The sequence below is a fragment of the Sinocyclocheilus rhinocerous genome, unplaced genomic scaffold, assembly GCF_001515625.1.
Source record: "Sinocyclocheilus rhinocerous isolate Xijiao unplaced genomic scaffold, SAMN03320098_v1.1 scaffold564, whole genome shotgun sequence".
In the NCBI taxonomy this organism is placed as follows: domain Eukaryota; kingdom Metazoa; phylum Chordata; class Actinopteri; order Cypriniformes; family Cyprinidae; genus Sinocyclocheilus; species Sinocyclocheilus rhinocerous.
Window position 1 is genome coordinate 1,199,994 of NW_015645070.1, and position 22,177 is coordinate 1,222,170.

At 37.9% G+C, this 22,177-nt stretch overlaps 1 pseudogene; it reads right to left on the reverse strand.

Moving 5' to 3' along the window:
* The window catches only part of LOC107705356 (kinesin-like protein KIF16B), a 35,562-nt pseudogene that overhangs the window by 8,002 nt on the left and 5,383 nt on the right, over positions 1-22,177 (reverse strand).

The following is a 22,177-nucleotide window of genomic DNA, read 5'->3' on the forward strand; positions in this document are numbered from 1 at the left end:
AATTAACTGCGGGTCGGGTGCTTTGTCCGCCAGAGTGTTAACCTCAGTCATGTTTGGCTGTTCTGGAAGTGCCGCGAGTCTCACTCTGAGATGAGAGTCGCTCTGGTGGACATGTACAAGGATAGAGGCAGTAGGGCGGGACTGTTTCACTCCACGGGCCTGGGAATGCAGAGAGGAGATCTGAAGTGGCAAGATGCAGACATACGTACAGTTAAGGTTCAACAATAAAATTGATTGGATGGAACCCATTATATGCTTCTGTAAATAACAGAGCTACAGATCTAATAAACTAAACGGTTTATGAAGAGTTCATTTGCAAAAACAGATAACTCCATTTTTATTTATTTTCAGAAATCATGTTTTTTTTTATTGTGCATACCAAGTAATAACAATCAAACTGCATTTGGGTTGTTTTGATTACATAATAACTCAAACAAATACAGGTAGCTTGCTAAATTAAAGTTGATTGAAAGTATGTTATATATATATACACTGAACAAAATTATAAAAGCAACACTTTTGTTTTTGCCCTCATTTTTCATGAGCTGAACTCAAAGATCTAAGACTTTTTCTATGTACACAAAAGGCCTATTTCTCTCAAATATTGTTCACAAATCTGTCTAAATCTGTGTTTGTTACGTATCCGGTCCATGAACTTCCGTCTGCTAGCCATCAGAGGTCACCCTTTCCACTTCATTGACTCTCGCACTACACTGTTGCATATCACCCCGGACTACATATCCCATCATTCATTACACTGATTGCACACAGCACTGATTGCACACAGCTGTATCATATCACTCACTCACTATTTAACACTCAATCTCACTCCTTTCTAACTGCCGAGTATTGTATGCGCTTATCGCCAGCAGTGATACCTACTCTACAGAGCCCTCGTTAGAGAGATGTTGTAATAATGTAAAATATGTGGAAAAATAATGTGTTTTTCGAACAACCTAGTATGAGAGCCTGTTCTAGTACACCCCCAAAACAAAATCAAGACTTTGTAAAAGAGCATAATAGGACCCCTTTAAACAAAAACACTCGTTTAATCTTTGTAATCTCCTCAGATGACAATCTAGATGCCTGACAAACGTTGTTGTTGTGATCATAGACTGTATGGTTGTGATTACACGCAATACAGGGAGCAGCTTTTCCCTCACAATTGTAACGTGCTGCTTTTGCAAAGTTCCGTGAATAAAGTTTCAGCTTTTATTTTCCTTTTACGCAGTGAAGAAGATATCACGAGTTCATAAAGTTCGTCGAAATTATCCAAACTCCATCACTTTTAGTCAGCTTTGACGAAACTCTCAGCTAGCGCGTCTTTTCAAAGTGACTGGCAGCCTTGTCACCCGACCTGAATACAGCGCGCTGATTCGCTAAAATGGATTTGTGAACTCGCAATGCCTTGAAAGTGGACAATACCGGCTTTTTTAACTAAATGTGTTTAGGGTTCAGATCATGCTGTATGTGGAGAATAATGCATGGCACTCAGTTAATGTTTTTTAAAAGTGTCGTTTATCGGTTTTTGCAAATGAACTCATATGTACAACAGTTCTTTCTGGTCCTCGAATCTAACTGGCTGATAAGAGTGTGCTATTCTATTGATAACAGAACTTTTTTTTTGAACAAATAAATCCAGCCTTGGTGAGCATAAGAGCATTCTTTTTTAAAACATTACTCTTACTGAACTCTTACCAACTCCAAAAACCCTTAACGTGTAAAAATTACAGCATCTCATAATTTGTCACAGATCTTACAAAAAATGAGACATAACAGTTCATTACCCTGGGACAGAACATATGGCTGGGTCACCTCCACCCCATTAATTGCACACCTGGCTCCTGGGAGTGGCATGAGTGTGACGGTTCCTGTCTGGTTCTCGAACACACAGTGTTCCTTCTGAAGAGCTTCACCATGGAGAACTGCAGAACAGAGAAACCTCAGAGTGAAAAAGACTCTGACATTGCCGACAGCTTCCTGTCAGGAACAAAATCGATGTGGACAGAATACAAACCTATATCCTGCTCTGGCTCAGTTCCTCCAGCCCCAACTGAAGTTCTACCTTCCTAAACAGCATAACAGCGAATGATTAGAAACCCCACAAGAGCAAATAACGATTCAAACGATCCTCTACTTATTGACAAGAAATGTTGCTTGGGCAAAACTAACAAAAATCAACACGTCAATGAGAGATGAGTTCAACTGTACACGTTGGGCGTACATGGGGTGCGGCTTACCTTTAAATGATAGAGAACAACCCCTGTGCTGAGCCGATCTTCATCAATGCAGATTAAATAGGGCATTTGCGAATCAAGTACTACACCAATACCCTCTTTTCTGAGAGCTACTGTATCCTCCTAGATAATAAACATTAAAGTCAACAGAGAAAGTGAGATGAGATGAGATTGATGGGGGTTGGCAAGAAAGATGATGAACTAAACCATCAGAGAAAAAAAAAACTCTAAAAAATGTTTGAAGAAACGGGACCAGTGCATAAAACTGAAATGACAGACATTTAATTGTAAAGCATCAGAGCAGAGGAAACAGTGTGTGTGTTGTTTATGACTTTGTCTTCATGCCCCAAGGCCAAACAGAATAATATCTGGCTTTGGCTATATGTCGAAATGTTGGGGAAATGGGGATGCTGGGAGAGAGGGAGGGATGTGAAAATAAGAAGAAAACACCATAAATCATTTAGATCACTATGGGTCCATCTCAAACTCTCAAAGAATTTGCAAACAGAAACCACATTCTTCCAAACCGATCTCAGAGACATACTGTTAAAACAAGGATTCATCACAACAGTCAATACTTTACATGTTCAAAAAACAACACTACTAAAATACACTTGGTATTTGAGGTATGACAATTCCAATGTGTAAAAGACTTGATCCTACTGTAAAGCTGGAGCTCAATATCACAGATATTTGAATCATTTGTGAAAATATTATAGGGACATGTCGTGATGAAGGGGTGAGAAAGGGGACTTGTACAACCTCCCAGAAATCAAATACTGCAAGAAAAATTTGAAAATGTGAGCTATCATTATTAGGCAGGAGGGATTTAGGGCAGTTTTGTTGTGACTTGTGGGATGTCGCTGACTGTACATGTTCCTTACAAATTAAAACAAGATTAAAACAAGACGGCTATTCCTTAGCAACCACAATCCAGTTGAGTTGGGCAATAGAAAAATGCAGATTTGATTACAAATAATGCTATACCGAATAAATAAAAGACCATTTTTGACATATCTGGCTTTAAAATGCAGAATTTGCCCACCAGAGACGTGGTATTCATGCACTCAAGCGCTTACAGCTTGTGAAAAATATTGAAATGGTGTCGCTATTCTACGCATGACTTGTGATTAATGCATTGATATAGCACAGTGTTGACGTTTCGATTAAAAATCATTACACTCCAACACCAACACTCCCCATCATAAACTTTAAAAGTCACAGTTAAATCAATATTCACAGGGAAAATATTCACAGGGAAAATCCATTGGACTTGGACTGGAAAGGGAGGGACAAATCTAAATATGTATTTAATGACATTTGAACAGCCCTTCACAGGACAGTAATGATAAGCAGAAAAATTATTCTGCTGTGCGGAGCGTCTTTTTTCTTAAATATGGTAGCATGTGTCCATGTTATGCCTCTTATTTCATTCTCCACAGAGATGGGAGGCACTTGCATGTTCACGTTCATGCGTGCCATCAAAGCGCACATATTCTTCAAAGGCCATTTGACATCCTTGATGGTACATGCAGATAGAGTACAAAGATTAATGCATGTTGGCTCCAAGGGAGTCACTATCACATATGAAATAAATTCGGCATGCAGGATTTAGCATGTTCATTTTCAGGATGCAAATCCTAGATATACTACGTTTGCGAAAATCCTTGCTGAAAAGACCAGCTTAGGGCAGTATGAATTTCCAGGCTGGTTTTTCCTGATTAGTGTTAGTTTGGTTCTGGTCTAGTTGGTTAAACCAGTCAATCCACCAGGAAGGTTAAAATAGTTAAAAAGAAACTGTCTGGGTAGACCAGCACACCAGCATCCAAGAACATCATATGCTGTTTTTTCCCACAAACTAAGGTGCTGTATCCCACAATACAACAATTCAGCTTTTAAGGAAAATGGTGGTCATTGGTTGATATGACAGGTTTCATGCAGTATACCATATTTTAGGAATGCATAGGCTTCAAATTTTTGTATAACCTCAACAAAATAAACAAAACCTCAATTCATTTTAATTCCTATATTTTCTCAGGGTCTATCTAACTTTGAAACATTTTCATGCCATCCACATTGTATGCAAACGTCACTAAAATGGTAGAAAGTGTCATGCCTCATCAAATAAGCACTCTGCTTTGAATAATGTGTGCTTTCACCGGGGAAAGCGCTTCTGTTTCCAATACGAGAGAGAAAATAATGACAACAATCCACCTGACTGAACAATGAGAAAAGACCTTCGGATGCCCTGCGCATACCGACACAGCACAACAAAAAGAAAAACACTTGCATACCAATTTGCCCATGAGGATTCATTCTAAATGGGAGAGGGCCAGAGGACGTCTTGAAAGGGGTTTTGGACTTGGACAGAGTGTTAGTATTAATTCAGAAATTTGGAGACTGGAGCATCAAAGGTTTTCTCTTCAGAATGAAAGTTAATGTGCTTTGGTTCACTGTGCCCACTGACCTGAGAACTCAAATGTCTTCCATTCTCTGTGAAACAAAAGTTCTGCTTTTAAACTTCTTCCTGTGTATGTGCAAGTGATTTTACTCATATTGTTTCAAACCTTTATGACTTTTAATTTCCACAGAACACAAAAGTAGAAACTATGAATAATGTCCCTGCTGCTCTTTCCAATGCAAATACCATGAACAGAAACTGGAGTTCTTAAGCTTCAAAAATCATGCAAAAGCATCTTATAAGTTGCATACAATACAAGTCTTTTGACCAGATCATTTGAGTCAACTCAAAAAATCAATTTAGCCTGATTTAGGATAAACTGATTCATTGTAAAGAACTGAGTCAATTGAATGATTTGTTCACAAAATGGACATTGCTACTTCTCTCATGAATGAGTCTCAGATGATTCAGCGATTCATGACTTAAAGGGGACATCGGATGCAAAATTCACTTTTACATGGTGTTTGAACTTAAATGTGTCTTACACTGAAAAAAGATTAATTGAATTTACTACATTTTTTTTAAGGTAAGTGGTTGCAATCAATTTATTTTAGCTACATTTAAATAAACAAATTTAGTTGATTAACTTTCAACATTATTTCTCAGATCAAGCCGTTCACAGATTTGGCCCCTCCCACGACTATTGATGGACACTGGCATTTAAGCATAGGCCCACACTGAGTGAGCTGTAAACAGGAAAACATATATATGTACCAAAGTTCAACTCTCAGGGAAGAAGGAAGCGGGAACCAGCAAAATTTACTTTAATAACTAAATAAACATAAACAAAACGAAACTAAAGTAAGCGGCAGCTGCATTACGGCAGAATCCAATGTGTATTGTGTTTGCGCTCTGTGTTTGCGGTGTTGAACATTGTAGCCAATCACAGACATATCTGTTGATTTCTGGTACGCAATGGCCAATCAGTGGAGATTCAATTAGTCAGAATCCACTCACCGCTCAAAATGCCAGAGTTCTTGTTCAGTCCTGAGTTCTGGAAGGTCGCAAATCCTCTCATTATATAAGAACAAAATGTAGAGGTGATGGAAATAAGAGATTAATTGTACCGAGAGTCATTGATTATAGCGGAATTTTCGGAGATTGCTGGGTTGCTGTGAACAGAGCTGCTTTTGACCAGGTAAAAAAGGTGTTGTTTTACACTACCATTTAGAATTTTAACCCAAGTATGTTATAGACTTTTCATGAAGACCCTAAAGAATCATACCAACTTGTGGAAAATAGGCATCCGATGACCCCTTTAAAATTTGGTCCATTTCTCTCACAAAAACACTGAATGACTTCAGAAGGCATGGAATACAAAGCTCCTATGGACTAATTTTATGATACTTTTATGGTGCTTTTTTTGCTATGTTAAGAGCTTTATAGTTCCAGTTTGCATTCATTTTAATTTTACTGAAAAGGGTAGAAGTAAAACTTGTACAAGGTTAGAACAATATGAGGGTGAGTAAATAATAAAAAATTTTTGGGTGAACTGTTCATATAAGGCACCTTAAAATAATCAATCAAATAACCTTAACAGCATGCTATTTTTTAACAAATGTGGGCTTTTTCCCCTCATCTGCCATTCCTCCCTCATTCTCTGCCTCTTCAGATTAGAGAGCAATGTGTCTATTTCCACTTCATCGACAGCAGCAAACGGAGCAAAATCCTTTTCTCCTAACGAAGAGGGAGAAGCATCGATTGTGTGGAAGGTCTTCTCTCCACACTTAATTAAATGAATTCTTCCAAGACTTCATTAGATGAGAGCGAGGTTGAGAGAGAAAGAGAGGGAGAGGCAGGGAGATAGATAGGAACCATGTCGGCAGATTAATGTACTGTATCACTTTTTCAGAGGAGAAGGAAGAGAGAGAGACAGAGCAAACCTGGGAGCAAGGTACCTTCTGCCCCTGAGAACTTCTTAAACATGGTGTGTGTGGTGGTTGTAAAATTACATGCACTCTAAACTTCTGCAGCAAATGAGATTTGACTGGCATTTAAAAGATCATCATAAAACCGCTAATTTATTTCCCGCTCTTGGCAAATTTAAGGTGGTTCTGGTGCCAAAGACTTCAGCTATTTGATGCACGGAATGTGGTCTGAAAACAAGGCAGAAGCACCGAGTGAAGATTAAAAAGAGCTCTAAATATATATGGGTTGAGAGATCAAGAGAGGATAAAAACTGCAAAATGGTGAACTGACTATAAAAAGAGGGAGAGAGAGAAAGAGGAGATAAAGCCGGTAAAAGCAGGAGATAGTATCTTTTGTTATTGTATAGGGCAGTATACACAAGAACAATAACAAAGAATAATTCCAGTTTTACATTCCTAGTAATGCTTATCCATGCAAAACCTGATTTCGTGATGCTAGGGTTTTATGGTACCAGGGTGTACCATGTAAAATAAGTTGTATTATGTTGCTATGATGTTCTGAATGGATGTTAGGTAGGTTAGCCAAGTCAAAAGTGTCCATTCCCAAGAAATTGTGGCCCCCAAGTATGACTCAGATTTCTTTTTCAAAGCAAATCTGTGGGATTTTCCGTGCAATTTTATTATTAATTTGCTTTCAAAAGTAACTGCACACCTCTGTTCTACAAACCATGTGATTTGGGTTATCATTTAAGTTCACAAACAAGACGGGTTATGCCCTTGAATTTATTACTCCGCATAAGCAGTCTGTTCAAATCCCTGACTCCATGTTAGCCAATTGCTGACTGACCAATGAAAGCGTATATTCCTTTTTGCTTTCATGGCTTGATATGGTTCTCAGATTGATGTGACATCCATTAAAGAAATGCTACATTATCTATTCCGCTTCATCAGGTTTAAACTGGACGTGCGCAGAGCTCATTAAAGGAACGCTTAATTATTGCCATTCGCTGTTTATTTCCATCCCATTTTATTATCTGAAGGTATTTCACACCTATCCAGGGCTGAAAAAAAGAATGTGTTGTAATCACAACACAGCAATTAAACAGTTGTCATGCATAATTAAAGAGTGTATTTTAATAAACATTGAAAGTGATAAAGAAGCGAGAAGAAGAAAAATGAAATTCAGAGAAATAGGAAGGGTGGGAGGAGGACAGAGAGACATTTAATATATAAATAAATACTCTTCCAGTGCCACCTCAAGATGAGAATGAGCGCTTGTGTTTGTGTGTGTGTGTGTGTGGCTCCGGGGATTTGATGCATCTTTTTTTGAAAATGAAAACAAATGGCACAATCGACTGGAAGATAAACTGCTCTGGTTAGGCCACCATATCTGTCATCAATCCTCGCTATTCCCTTCAGTTCTGTATGAGCACTCCTAAATTAACAAATGCGATGAGGGCACGTCACCTCGCCAGCTGCTGAAGACTGGGACAGCCACTGGACAGAAGCAAATTCCCTCCCTCACACTCTCTTTCTGTCTTTCTCTGCGAGTCCACTATTGAACCACATCTCCTTATTAACTGCTGTCTCCTCCCCACCCACCCGGTAACCAATCTACAACGGCACAGCTGCATAACTTTGCATTCCAAATCTGCCTCAGAAAGCGAATTAAGATTCTGTTTACGTTCCAGAGCCAGAGAATTGCCGTCACTCTCTAAAAGCGTCAATTTACTCCTGTGAAGCAGCGAATCAACTCGCATCAACTAAGTTAACCCTGAGCGTGCTGAAAGAGTGAAAACTGAAATAGTCAGAAAAGGCAGAAAAGAGATTTTACTAGTTCAAATAAAACTGACATCTATCAAAATATCACTTCCTATATTATTACATGATTGATACTATACTATTTAATTCATACATTGGTCATTTCATATAAATATTCATTTTAATATATAAAACACCCACACATTAGATAGATAGATAGATAGTGTCAGCTATATGAACAGATAGATAGATAGATAGATCTATAGATAGATATTTACATCTATATATTGATATGCACATAGACCGATAGATAGATATAATGAAAGGCTTGGAAATCTGATAGAAATCTGATCTCTGTCCTGTAAACTGTAACATACATAGGGTCCTATGAAATTTTATTTTTATGTATAGATTTTTTATTTTTCCAAATCCTGTGTTTTCCATTTTATTTTTTTCTAGATTCCATTTTAATGGTTTAATTAAATTTTAGTAATCAAAGATCCCTATGAAATTTTATTTTTATTTATAGATTTTTTATTTTTCCAAATCCTGTTTTCCATTTTATTTTTTTCTAGATTCCATTTTAATGGTTTAATTAAATTTTAGTAATCAAAGATTGAATTCGTAAAACTTTAATAATTGATTAAAAATTTTATAATAATCATGCCCTATGATTTTTTTGGAGGATTCAGTGTTTTGATTCAATACAAATTGGTTATCAAAGATGGCAGTAAAAAAATGTATGCACAAAACTAAATTTAATTAATCTAAAATTTGAGCACTTTGATTTTTTAGCAAAGTGCTGCACAACAGAGGTTTACTGTTTAAATTAAAACATTGGAAACAAATGTTTGATTGTCCTTTAAAAAAGTAATGTTAGGGTGCTTTCACACTTGTTCCATTGCCTGGTCCGACACATCAGCAGTGAACCATACCACTTGAACCGTACCCCAGACCACCCTTTTTTTAGCGGACTCGGCTACGGTTCGCGGGTGCGCACCCGAGTTCGGAAGACAACGTTCACATCATCCAAATGAACCGAACTCTGTCAATCGAACCCGGGTGCGCACCAAAAGTGCTAGAGTGAAAGCACCCTTATACTATGCTGTAAGTATACTGAAAAGTATATAAAATACTAATTTTGTAACTAGGGCTGTCACTAAGGATTATTTTGGTAATTAAGGCAAAATGCAATCAAGGATTTTTTTAAATTGAGTACTCTAATTGAATCAAGGAATCTTGACAGCCCTAATTGTAATGTTGTGTGAACTCAGGAATGATGAAAAGCAAGATCTAAATGCAAGGGGTACTTTCCTGAACTAAACTAATAATAACACAAAGAGGCATATGAACACGAGAAACCAAAGAACAAAGAGGATGGGAATAGGAACACATACAAACATAGGAAAGCCAACAAATGACAACAAAACACAGGGAAACCAGGATTTAAATACACAAGGGTAAACAAGGAACACCTGAGCGGGCAATCACAGAACATAATTCACAAATAAAACTACAAAAGGACTAGACCTAAATGGAAACAGGAAACTAGACTACAATATAAAGGCCCAAACATTACAGGGGTCCCCCTATGACATATATTTCTGTCATAAATTCTTCAATTTAAACCAAAATGTTATTACTCGTAAAGTAAACTCTCAGAACAGCTCTGGAGTTCATGTAGAGTGCCTCATATAGTGAGATGCCAGACACTGAAAACAGCATGAGCGTAACATGTGCTTGAGTATGTGCAGTAGGGCTGCACGATAAATCGCATGCGATATTTAACGCGCATCTTATCAGTAAAGCCGGTTCTGTAATCAGCGGTAAATCTCCATCACGTGCGTGCTTTCACATTGAGCAGCATTAACTACACAGCGCCGTTGTTCACTGACGAGCTGCGCAAAAAATCGCGCGAATATGAACGTGGTTTTGCGCAGCTCGTCAGATTACAGAACCGGCTTTCTGACAAGATGCGCATTAAATATCGCATGCGATTTATCGTGCAGCCCTAATTAATATCATTAAATTTTTAATACGTACTGGGCCACTATAGGGCCCTTGCCTCCTGGTTGAGAACCATTGTTATTAGTAGTCCATACAATTAGTGTGCAAAATTTGAAGTCCTTTAAAGCTGTATGACAACTTTTGACATAGTGCTGGGCGGTATGACCGAAAATTTATATCACGGTATTTTTCAAGTTAATGCTGCTCAATGTGAAAGCACGCACGTGATGGAGATGTACCGCTGATTACAGAACCGGCTTTACTGACAAGGTGCGCGTTAAATATCGCATGCGATTTATCGTGCAGCCCTAATGTGCAGTATACAAAACTGCTCTACTCATTCACACAAAGACACAGAGACTTCACATTTAAACAGCAGTCTTTTGTGGTTTTATATTCACAGAGTGTACAGCCCCTACTTTTGATTTATTCTTCCAAATTCTGTGACATTCTACGTTACACAGTAAATTCCATTTTTATTACTAGATTTTGTGATTTCATCCACGTTTTCCACATCACGGAAATCATAGGGCACCGCATATAAGCTGAGGTAAAACTATTCTTAGTGATGACCTTTCTGAACATAGTCCCGCTTCTGCCTCCGTAAGGGATCGTATAACAGCTGGCCTTTTATTCTCAAATAACTCTTAATGGTTCAATGGCTAAAAGTTTGATCAAAAAGACATCTTTTGATTTTTTTTATTATTCACCAAATATCTTCAAGATGCCATCACGCTCATCAAAAACAAGAAGAATAGCTTCAGCCAATGCTTGCATCCTTGCTGTTTGTGTTTCATATAGAGACAAGTATCCATCTTGTAGACACACATCCTTTGTTTGCATGTCTGTTAGCATTCTGTAGCGTCTCGACCAATCTGACACACTAATTTTTATTTGATTTAACAAATCAATTATTCATTAGATTAACAAATCGTCACAGTCCCCTCACTCAATAAACTGGATGCCAGGATTTCTGCAGAACACCAGGCCCCCTGGTGACCATGACAACTAATCATGATATCACTGGTTTTATGACCCCCCAGGAATGTGAGTAGAATAACCCACTCATTGTCCCCATAGGAAAGGCAGAGCAGAAATTGACTTTTCTACTAATTAATTCATAGGAAAACCTTTCTTTGAATGAACACACATCATCCATTTCCCTTAACCAGGAAATTAACGTTCTTAGAATTGACAAGACAGTTGACCCTGAGAGGTCAAGTAAATATCTACAGCGGATCTAAATATTCATAATTAATTATAACTAGTTATGATTAATTATTCATATTTCCTCATGAGCTGATTCGTTACAATTCTGTTCATTTTGTTTAACACACCCACTGAGACCATGTCATGTGCTGTTAGCAAGCTAGCAACTGGAACCCCAACCGAACAGCGATGGAAAGAATTACAACACGGTCATATTAATTAGAGCACTGGATGCTCTGAGATTAATCCACCATATGTGACTAATCAAAATCTCTTAATTAAGGACCGTAGCATTGTCTCGTGTTGAGCCTCAACGCTCTGGGCTTCTTTAATTAACCTGTTATATACCCTTTTTTGCCCTTTTAGCACTTACTCAAAGGAGTTCTTGATTCAGCCAGCTTTTCTATCAAGTTTATGTAGTATAAGGCAACATGCTCTGAAACACTTCATCAACATTTGGCATGTGTTCAGAAGTCTTGCGCTCGCTAGAGACAGGCCGCCAGCTTTGCTTTCTGCTTAGCACTCCCTGGTCAGGGTCAGTATCAACATGACCAACAGTTTGATTGACTGAGAGCTTTAGGAGATTAAAGTCATTTTGTAAATCCAGCACAGAATTAGTTCTATGAAGCAAAACTGGACCTACATTTATTGTATTTGGATCTGAATGAGAGACATTAAACTTAAAGGGATCGTTCATTTCGGAACACAAATTAAGATATTTTTGATGAAATCTGAGAGCTTTCTGACCCCTCCATAGACAGCAACGCAACTACCACATTCAAGGCCCAGAAAGGTAGTAAGGACATCGTTAAAATAGTCCATGTGACATCAGTGGTTCAACCTTAATTTTATGAAGCTATGAGAATACTTTTTGTGCGCAAAGACGACAAAAATAACGACTTTATTCAACGATTCTTCTCTTACGTGTCGGTCTCTGCCGCACCTTCACAAGAGTACCACGATGTATGCGTTCAATATCTTTTTTTGTCCACATAATGAAAGTCAATGAGGTCCAATGTTGTTTTGACTTCAGTGTTCTTCAAAAGATCTTCATTTCTGTTTTGCAGAAGACAGGTTTGGAACAACATGACAGATTTTTTTTTGTTGAACTTATGATTTTAGCCTCCAAAGCTAAATATTTGTGTTTATTTTAAGCTTAAGATTCTAAAGGACTATTTTCAAATAAGTACTTGGCAGATTACTATATACTGGCTATGATATCCACCAAATAGTATGAAAATTCCCACGAATCGACACGGCGCATTTCTTTCACAGAAAGGAACCTTATTACATTGAAAAATCTCCAAGTTCATCACTCTGAAAAAAACATACATTTAATCACCACGTATGGCCATCACTCCAACTGTGCATATACACGCACTGGGTGGCCATTGCAGACATTAGGGTGATCGAGAAAGAGAAACCACAAAGCACGGTACGCATAATCTCAGTTAATATTTCTTCACCAAGAGAAGCCAGTTTAATCATCTGCTGCACAAACCCCCCTCCATTCACTCTGCCACATGTTGACTTCAACATCATTAAAGCAGTTTTATGGTGGCTGGATGACATAGTAATCTAAATAGCTTGAAAATTAAATATAAACCATGGGTAGACTTTCTTTTGTTTATTACATTGCTTCAAGTCCATGTGGAGGAGCAAAAAAAACATCAAAGTGCTACAGTGCCATCTTTTGGTTCAACCTTTTCACCTCGAATTTTCAAAAGGACACTGGACCTATTTGAAAGAACAGAATGACATGTAATATGACAACATTATTTAATACTCCAGAAATAGAAGTACTGTAAGTACTAAACTTTGGAACACAGCTTTATCTTGTAAAGATATTTTCTTGTGTCCAAAAATTCTATTTGAATTGGATTTGGCTGTGATACTTTAATATTTAAATCTATTGAATTGTTCATTTTCATGTGTTTTATTGTCTGCCTCCAATATAATACTATAATCACACAAGACAACAGATGCTTAATATGCAATTGCTTGTCATTGCTGGAAAAAAAACAACCATAAAAACAGTCATCATCTGCGTTTTGGGGTTTGCAAAATCGCATTGCATTGTTAAATCTTCTGTTTCTCAGTCAAGCTCAGAGGAGGACCAAAAAAAGAGTCAGCTTTGAGAACTGTGCCTTTGTTCTTCTCTTTGTGGGCTGTCTCTTTCTCACCACAACACTTTCCCATCAAAAAAGACGCCAAAGCACTTGAAAAAGGTGGCGAAGAATAAGCAGTTGAGAAGTGAACACGCTCATCATGGTGGGACTTGAGAAAACAGCCCTGGAGAAGTGCTATTTGAAGTGATTATCTGCAATTAAATTCAGCTGATGCATCAACGGCTCGTTGCTGTTAGGTGGCTTGGCAAGGACAGAGCAGAAATTTACAGAAGCTGACGACAAATTGGTCCCTGGATACTTCCTCAACTTTCTTTCACCCCTAACACGTGCACACACTATTTTCGATTGGCTAAAAGCTGGATGGTCAGAGAGGCAGTTGGCATGCTGGCATGGCAGGAAGTGAGTAATAGCTAAATAGAGGTCTGGGCTATTTGGCCCTCTGTGGCTCATGTCTTGCTGCCTTGACTGCAGCAGATGAGCAGCTAAAAGCTCAGAGAGTATGCATGACCATCTGCCATCTCTGTTTTGCTCTCTGCTTCATAGATTTGGGTGTGTATGTGTGTAAATGAGAAAGGGAGAGGAGACGTGACGCAAAAAAGAGAGAGAGAGAGAGAGAGAGAAAAAGACCGAAAGCAACTCTTGCTCTCCTTCCTCCTCTATCATGGACTCTTTCCCCTTTTCCCTATCCGCTGTCACACACATACACGCAGGAGCAAGACAGAGGTAATAGACTCTCATACCAATGAGCAAATGCTGTGGCATTCTGACAGTTCCAGCTTGTGGCCTGAAATTGACCCCCAGACTCCAGCTACAGTCTGAAAACCTCCATTTACAACACCACAGGCTGCTACACAGCACCCCATCAAACATACAACCAGCCAAAGGCAAAAATGTTGCAAAACAACTGCGCTTATCAAGCGCAACACTGCCATCTGTCAGTGGGAAATCTAGCAGCTGAGGCTAAACGTGATATTTATAGAAGAGAGACCCTTAAGAGACCCTATATACAAATGTAGAAAATTCCGTCCTGCATCATGTAAAAATAATTTGAAAAAATACAACAGACAATCCTAAAAGAGGTGAGAAAGAACCTAGGAGAACAGCAAAAAAAAAAAGAAAAGAAAAAAAAAGTATTTGTTCATGTCAACTATAAAAAAAAACACTACACAAGTTTGGTGTTCATGAAAGAACAACATGAAAGAGCTGTCTACAAAATATTGAGACATGTCTCATGCCCTAAATCACCTGTTGATCCACAACAGTAGATACAAAATTTTTTGAGTAGAGACAGTAGAGACAAAAAAATTTTTTGAGTAGAGACAGTAGAGACAAAAAAATTTGTTGGGCAAAAAAAGGGCATTGCACACTAACTCCAAAACCTTATTTAATTATATTGCAAAAATATCAGTTCTGTTGATAACAACATTAACTCAACCAATGCTGAATATGTCACACCAGTACATTAAACTTACTGTAGTACACAACCCTCATTAATCAGACTGAACTTAAAATTCACATCAAATTCATCAAAAGTGCGTGTTTGTTTTGGTGATTTCAAATATCAACATTGGCTACCAGAAATCACTCACTCTGCCTTTAAGAGACCCTATATACAAATGTAGAAAATTCCGTCCTGCATCATGTAAAAATAATTTGAAAAAATACAACAGACAATCCTAAAAGAGGTGAGAAAGAACCTAGGAGAACAGCAAAAAAAAAAAGAAAAGAAAAAAAAAGTATTTGTTCATGTCAACTATAAAAAAAAACACTACACAAGTTTGGTGTTCATGAAAGAACAACATGAAAGAGCTGTCTACAAAATATTGAGACATGTCTCATGCCCTAAATCACCTGTTGATCCACAACAGTAGATACAAAATTTTTTGAGTAGAGACAGTAGAGACAAACATTTTTTTTGAGTAGAGACAGCAGAGACAAAAAAATTTGTTGGGCAAAAAAAGGGCATTGCACACTAACTCCAAAACCTTATTTAATTATATTGCAAAAATATCAGTTCTGTTGATAACAACATTAACTCAACCAATGCTGAATATGTCACACCAGTACATTAAACTTACTGTAGTACACAACCCTCATTAATCAGACTGAACTTAAAATTCACATCAAATTCATCAAAAGTGAACCCTGACTAATTTCTGTAGGTCCAAACCTGCATCCGTGTAGAAGCAATATGGCTCCATGTGCTTCACCACAGCTCTGACCATCGACAGAATATTTAATTGTCAAATAAACCAAGTACTTACAAAATACTTGACCAATTTTCACTGCACAGTTAAAAGGACAAAAGCATTAGTTCAAAAATCTGCTATCAGGACACCTGTGTGTGGCTCCTACAGGTTATTTAGTTGACTAACCAGCAATGTCTTGCTCTACATTTAGCAGCACATGTAGCCACAGTGATGCACAAAGCTAAAGTGTTGTGCATCAGCTAATATTGTTTTTCCACCTCACAAGCATACTACTTCACTGACTGCCACTGTTTACACAGAACACTGCTGTTCAGAGAAGAGCTGACTGGATTCACCACAATCTTTCTCAGATCACTGTGGATGAACAAATGAGTTATAGAGGTAGAATCGATGCTGTGCTCTTCCAACTACAGTGGATTCTGGGAAAGAAGCACGCAAGCTGTGAGAGCTGAGTAATATCAAATAAAACCTGTTCTTCATTTCGATTGAAGGCATATACTTCATGGTTTATATGCACATGAAAAAAGTGGCACATACCGGTTTAAGAGTAAATAATGACAGAATTTTTATTTTTGGGTGAATTATTCTGTTAACCCCTACACTCGTTGGGACGTGGCACTTAATTTCATCAGCATTTTCTGAAATTCATGATTGAAAGGAACACGAAAAGGCATATTATTAATGCGTGCGAATTACCAACCCCAAGAATATTGTGGATTTCTTTCCAACGATTAGCCCACTGTTCTGTCAGCTCCTGAACCTGAGAAAAAAAGTGAGATCCTTTGCAATTACTTCTAAAAGGTAAAATCTTTTATCTCAAAAATGGGACAGTAAACAGCATTCTGAGCTCTGAAATAAATACAGCCCTCATTTACATCCAAACGTATACAGCATATTTACATCCAAACGTAAGAGCAGCATCTTATTAAATTAAAATAAAAACAACAGTGCTGCTGCTGACCTCCTCTAACACGAAGGCTTTAATTATCTCCTTAAATTAGCATGCATCATACTTAAACAGCCATGAGATGTGGGCAAATCAAGGAGTGATCTGCTGCAATGCTTGGTTTTACCCAACTTTTAATCATCAGAAGATCCGCTCAAGTAGTCTGGGGATATGCAGAGAAATTGAGACACTTACTCTGGCTTCATCCTGATGAAGCCTCTCCTCCACACTCGACCCTGAAGGCTGCTCAAACGACACCATCTGAAAGGAGAAGGAGTGAAGCATTTAAGTCATGTGACCACTGAGAAACAAAACAAAGGCTATGATTCTTAGTACAAAAGTAGGCACTTCTGTGTATATGCCAGTATTGGGACATACTATATCATAAAGTTTCATCTTGATACTGCATAAAACATCTGTACACATTACCAAACCATAAAAGGCTGTGGGAAATGTTAGCTCAAAAATCATGCATAGACTTCACAGAAGTATGTCATCTGGGTCATTCTGACATAATATTTTCTGTGTATTATAATCTGGGAAGCAGATATGCTCAGAGGTTCCTTTCATAGCTCAGGAGATTATTTAGTTATTTTGTCATTAGGGAACTCCCAAAATTGCTTAGGATAAAGAAAAGTGCACATAAATGAGACCATTGTTCACCGATAAATGATAAAAAATTTCATACTGAAATCTTGACAAATCTGAGCACAGTCTGAGCCATCATTGAAGTCTTTTCAGAAACTCAAGAAGACATGTGAGAATACTAGGGTCCTATTCCTATTCTCATGAGAGAAATAAGAGAAGCTGGAGACTCCATCTCCATCTCATTGCTGTCTAAGAGAAACGGAGATATCAATGTTCTGTCAGCTCCTGAACCTGAGAAAAAAAGTGAGATCCTTTGCAATTACTTCTAAAAGGTAAAATCTTTTATCTCAAAAATGGGACAGTAAACAGCATTCTGAGCTCTGAAATAAAAAAAGTGAGATCCTTTGCAATTACTTCTATAAGGTAAAATCTTTTATCTCAAAAATGGGACAGTAAACAGCATTCTGAGCTCTGAAATAAATACAGCCCTCATTTACATCCAAACGTATACAGCATATTTACATCCAAACGTAAGAGCAGCATCTTATTAAATTAAAATAAAAACAACAGTGCTGCTGCTGACCTCCTCTAACACGAAGGCTTTAATTATCTCCTTAAATTAGCATGCATCATACTTAAACAGCCATGAGATGTGGGCAAATCAAGGAGTGATCTGCTGCAATGCTTGGTTTTACCCAACTTTTAATCATCAGAAGATCCGCTCAAGTAGTCTGGGGATATGCAGAGAAATTGAGACACTTACTCTGGCTTCATCCTGATGAAGCCTCTCCTCCACACTCGACCCTGAAGGCTGCTCAAACGACACCATCTGAAAGGAGAAGGAGTGAAGCATTTAAGTCATGTGACCACTGAGAAACAAAACAAAGGCTATGATTCTTAGTACAAAAGTAGGCACTTCTGTGTATATGCCAGTATTGGGACATACTATATCATAAAGTTTCATCTTGATACTGCATAAAACATCTGTACACATTACCAAACCATAAAAGGCTGTGGGAAATGTTAGCTCAAAAATCATGCATAGACTTCACAGAAGTATGTCATCTGGGTCATTCTGACATAATATTTTCTGTGTATTATAATCTGGGAAGCAGATATGCTCAGAGGTTCCTTTCATAGCTCAGGAGATTATTTAGTTATTTTGTCATTAGGGAACTCCCAAAATTGCTTAGGATAAAGAAAAGTGCACATAAATGAGACCATTGTTCACCGATAAATGATAAAAAATTTCATACTGAAATCTTGACAAATCTGAGCACAGTCTGAGCCATCATTGAAGTCTTTTCAGAAACTCAAGAAGACATGTGAGAATACTAGGGTCCTATTCCTATTCTCATGAGAGAAATAAGAGAAGCTGGAGACTCCATCTCCATCTCATTGCTGTCTAAGAGAAACGGAGATATTAACGAGATCTCATTTGTGATTTTTCATTCCTACAAACTAATCCTGGCATACCATATAATACTGATAATATATAAATTGAAATTCAGCCCGCGATGTCTGTGGAGGATGAAGTCAAATTTAAATCACCTGATTTCCTGCAGACAGCAGCGCTTTCAGGTGGGCAATCTCAGCTCGCAGCTCTCTGATAATCTTTACATTGCTGTCCTCATTCACAGTGGGCTTGTTTAAAATATTCTTGGCCCGGCTGGCATAACGAAGGGTGTTCAGAGTTTCGCTATAGTTTATGTCAGCAGGTGAGATGGCTGGAGTGACAAAAAAGATAAAGCAAAATGAATACTTAATACTTAATAAGGTGAGAAATCTCCTTGAAACAGAATATTAAAAAGTAGAACCAGCAGATCAAAGTATAAAGGCACAATGAGACAATCTTAAGAGTTAATCTTAATGGGGGAAAAAATGACATTTCAGTCTGCCACTTTTTCTTATGGCCTTTTAAGGTGCTTTTTTTTTTTTAGCCTTTTTTTTTGGAGCTTTACAGCCCAAACTTTTGTTGTATGGAAAAGAGAAGTTTGAACCTTCTGCAAAATAACTTATTTTTATGGAAGAAAAAAATCATTTTGAGGGTGTGGAGAACTATGACAATGATACATGTGACTTCTGACATACTAGCTATCATGATGGTTTTGGAGTTCCCGCCAAGACTGTCCTTTAGGAGCCAGGTGAGCACAGAGTCTCGATATGGAACAAAGTTTTGCTTCTTTTTCATTCCACCCCCAACAGACTGATCAGCTGTGACAACAGAAATAACAAAGAATATTCACCGAACAAACAAATCAAAGTTCATGTAATCTTAACCTACAATAATACATATCCTTCTGTAACGTTCTGAAGGTTTTACCTAAAGTTGAGATGACAATGCCCAGAGTAACCAAAGATCTATTAATGTTGGCACCCTCCTTAAGTCGGATGCCAGTAGCCTGTGTGGCATTAGCTCTTTCACTTCCTGCCAGGTCAACCAGATGTACCTTACTCACTGTCTCACTTGGTAACTCTGCATCAAACATGGCCTATAAGGACATATTTTGGTAAATAATACAGTCAGATATTTCTCATTCCAGAATTCAATAGCGCAGAACCAAAATGCAATAGGGAAAAGAAACGGGCAAAAACGCTTTTGATTGAGGAAAGTAAGATTGGAAAAGCTTTAGGCTGCATGACAGCTTGATCATGATCATGAATATATAAAAATAACCAACACACCTTACAGAGTTTAAAATATTAGTCTTATAACATGGAAAAAGTGAGAAGACAGACAGGACATTGACAAAATAAAGAGATGAAACTGAAAAAAGGTTATGTTTGGAGCAGCATACTATCATAATACTCTATTTCTAGTGTGATGGATAAACTGGAAGTATTATCAGCCATGATTTTTAGCATCTCTTACTTGACTCATTTTTATTGTTCATGCAGTATTTCCAAATGTTAAAACATCTTTAAATAAGAACAGAATAAAAACGTAAAATAACCATAATTATATACAAGATAACTAAATCCCACTCAAAACATTTGAAACATTTCTTGCCTGCTGATTAACTTTTGTACTGACTATATACTGCTGAGTGCAGACAATTTTTTTATATAGTACATACTGTGCAAAGTAGTAATCTAGTATTCCATTCCAAACATAGCCATCGACACACTAACTAGACTCAAAGGTCACTCCAGCTGCATTGTGCAATATAACCCATGCATAATAAAATCACAATGATATCCGTGTATCATTACCCAGACATCCCCAACATACACAGAAAAGGGAGAAAGCTCACTGGATAATACAAACAGGGAGATGATAACTTCAAGCTGCGACAGCTATCTGCACAAATGTACAAACAGAGAGGCAGATGGCATTCAGCAGAGGGTAAATGGACTCGCGACCTTGATGAAGTGAATGGTGAAGATGGCGTGGGATCGGCTGCTGACATGGTTCATGTCTGTGCTGGCAGTGGCACGCCTTCTGTTGCCCTCCTGCATCAACTGGCCAACCTCAGTATAGTTCTGCACATGGTGTCTGGAGAGGGCTGGACAACATATATGTGCACATAAGAGAAATATAAACAACAGTTTGTATATTTTGCAACGCTCTTCTAGTATTCAGTGAAGTAACATTAAAACATGAGCAAGCTGTCAATCATCATGATGTGAGGTGCTGTTTTAAAGCCATTTTACCCTCCACATATGGTCCATCTTTAGGATGTTCCCTCACTCTCAGCTCACAGCCTCGTGTCTCTGTGCTGGGAAGGAGGTCTCGAACCCGCTCATTGTAGATTTCAAAGTAGCTGGAAGCACAAAGCATCAAAGACAAGAACAAAGCAGTGAAAGTTTACTCTTGAAACATGACTTTATCTCAAAAGACAGCAACGATCTACTATTTTAGGATATAATGGGAAAAAAAAGGTTTTCACCACACAAACTTCAACATTGACTTATCTCTAGATGAAATCCTCTAATTAGGCTGATTTTAAATGACGCACATTCTAGCAATTTTGCTAAATGCCACTGGGTTTAGTTTATATTTTGGTTTAATAGCTTATTTGCTAGCTTATTAAATTTTCTTTGTTTTGACTAAATCATTCGTGAAGCGATTGCCTGGAAAACTCAAATCAATTACCATCCACTGTTTGAATATCATCGTGCGTAAATAAAATGACAGAAAACTCTGACATGATGGAACACTGCGACTTGACAAGAAATTAGATGCCACACATTTTCCCTGAATCTGAGTGTGCGGCAGTGTATCACAACAGAGCTTATTACAGCAATCATGGGTGAGGGGGAAAAAGTCTCGCCAGTCAGAAAAGAAATAAAATCCCACAAGACGATAAACCTATTTCGGGCTGTCTGCAGAAATGTGAATGTTTAAACAGGCTCCTGAAATGAAAGACAGATTGGTCCCTCTTCATCTCCTAATGAAGCTGGAGAGAGAGACAGCATCAGTTTGAGCTCAATGCAAACTAACAGTGAACTAATTAAAACGTGACAGTCAGAAATCCTGAATGCCTCTTCTGCTAGAACTGTCCCTAGTGAATGAGCACTGTTTAAAGCAGGGAATCCAGGCAGTTAAACTACATCTTGCAGGCATTTGCAACCCACAGTCATATGCAAGACAAATCATTTAGAAAGGGTAAAGAAAGTCAGTCTTTTGTCCATTGAAGAGGACAGGTCTCACTGACTAGGCTATTGAACTTTATTCGCCAATATTTTTTCCCAGAAGGTTTTTTTTTTTTTTTTTTTTTTTAAAACCTGGGGCCTTTTTTTTTCTTTTTTTTTTACAGA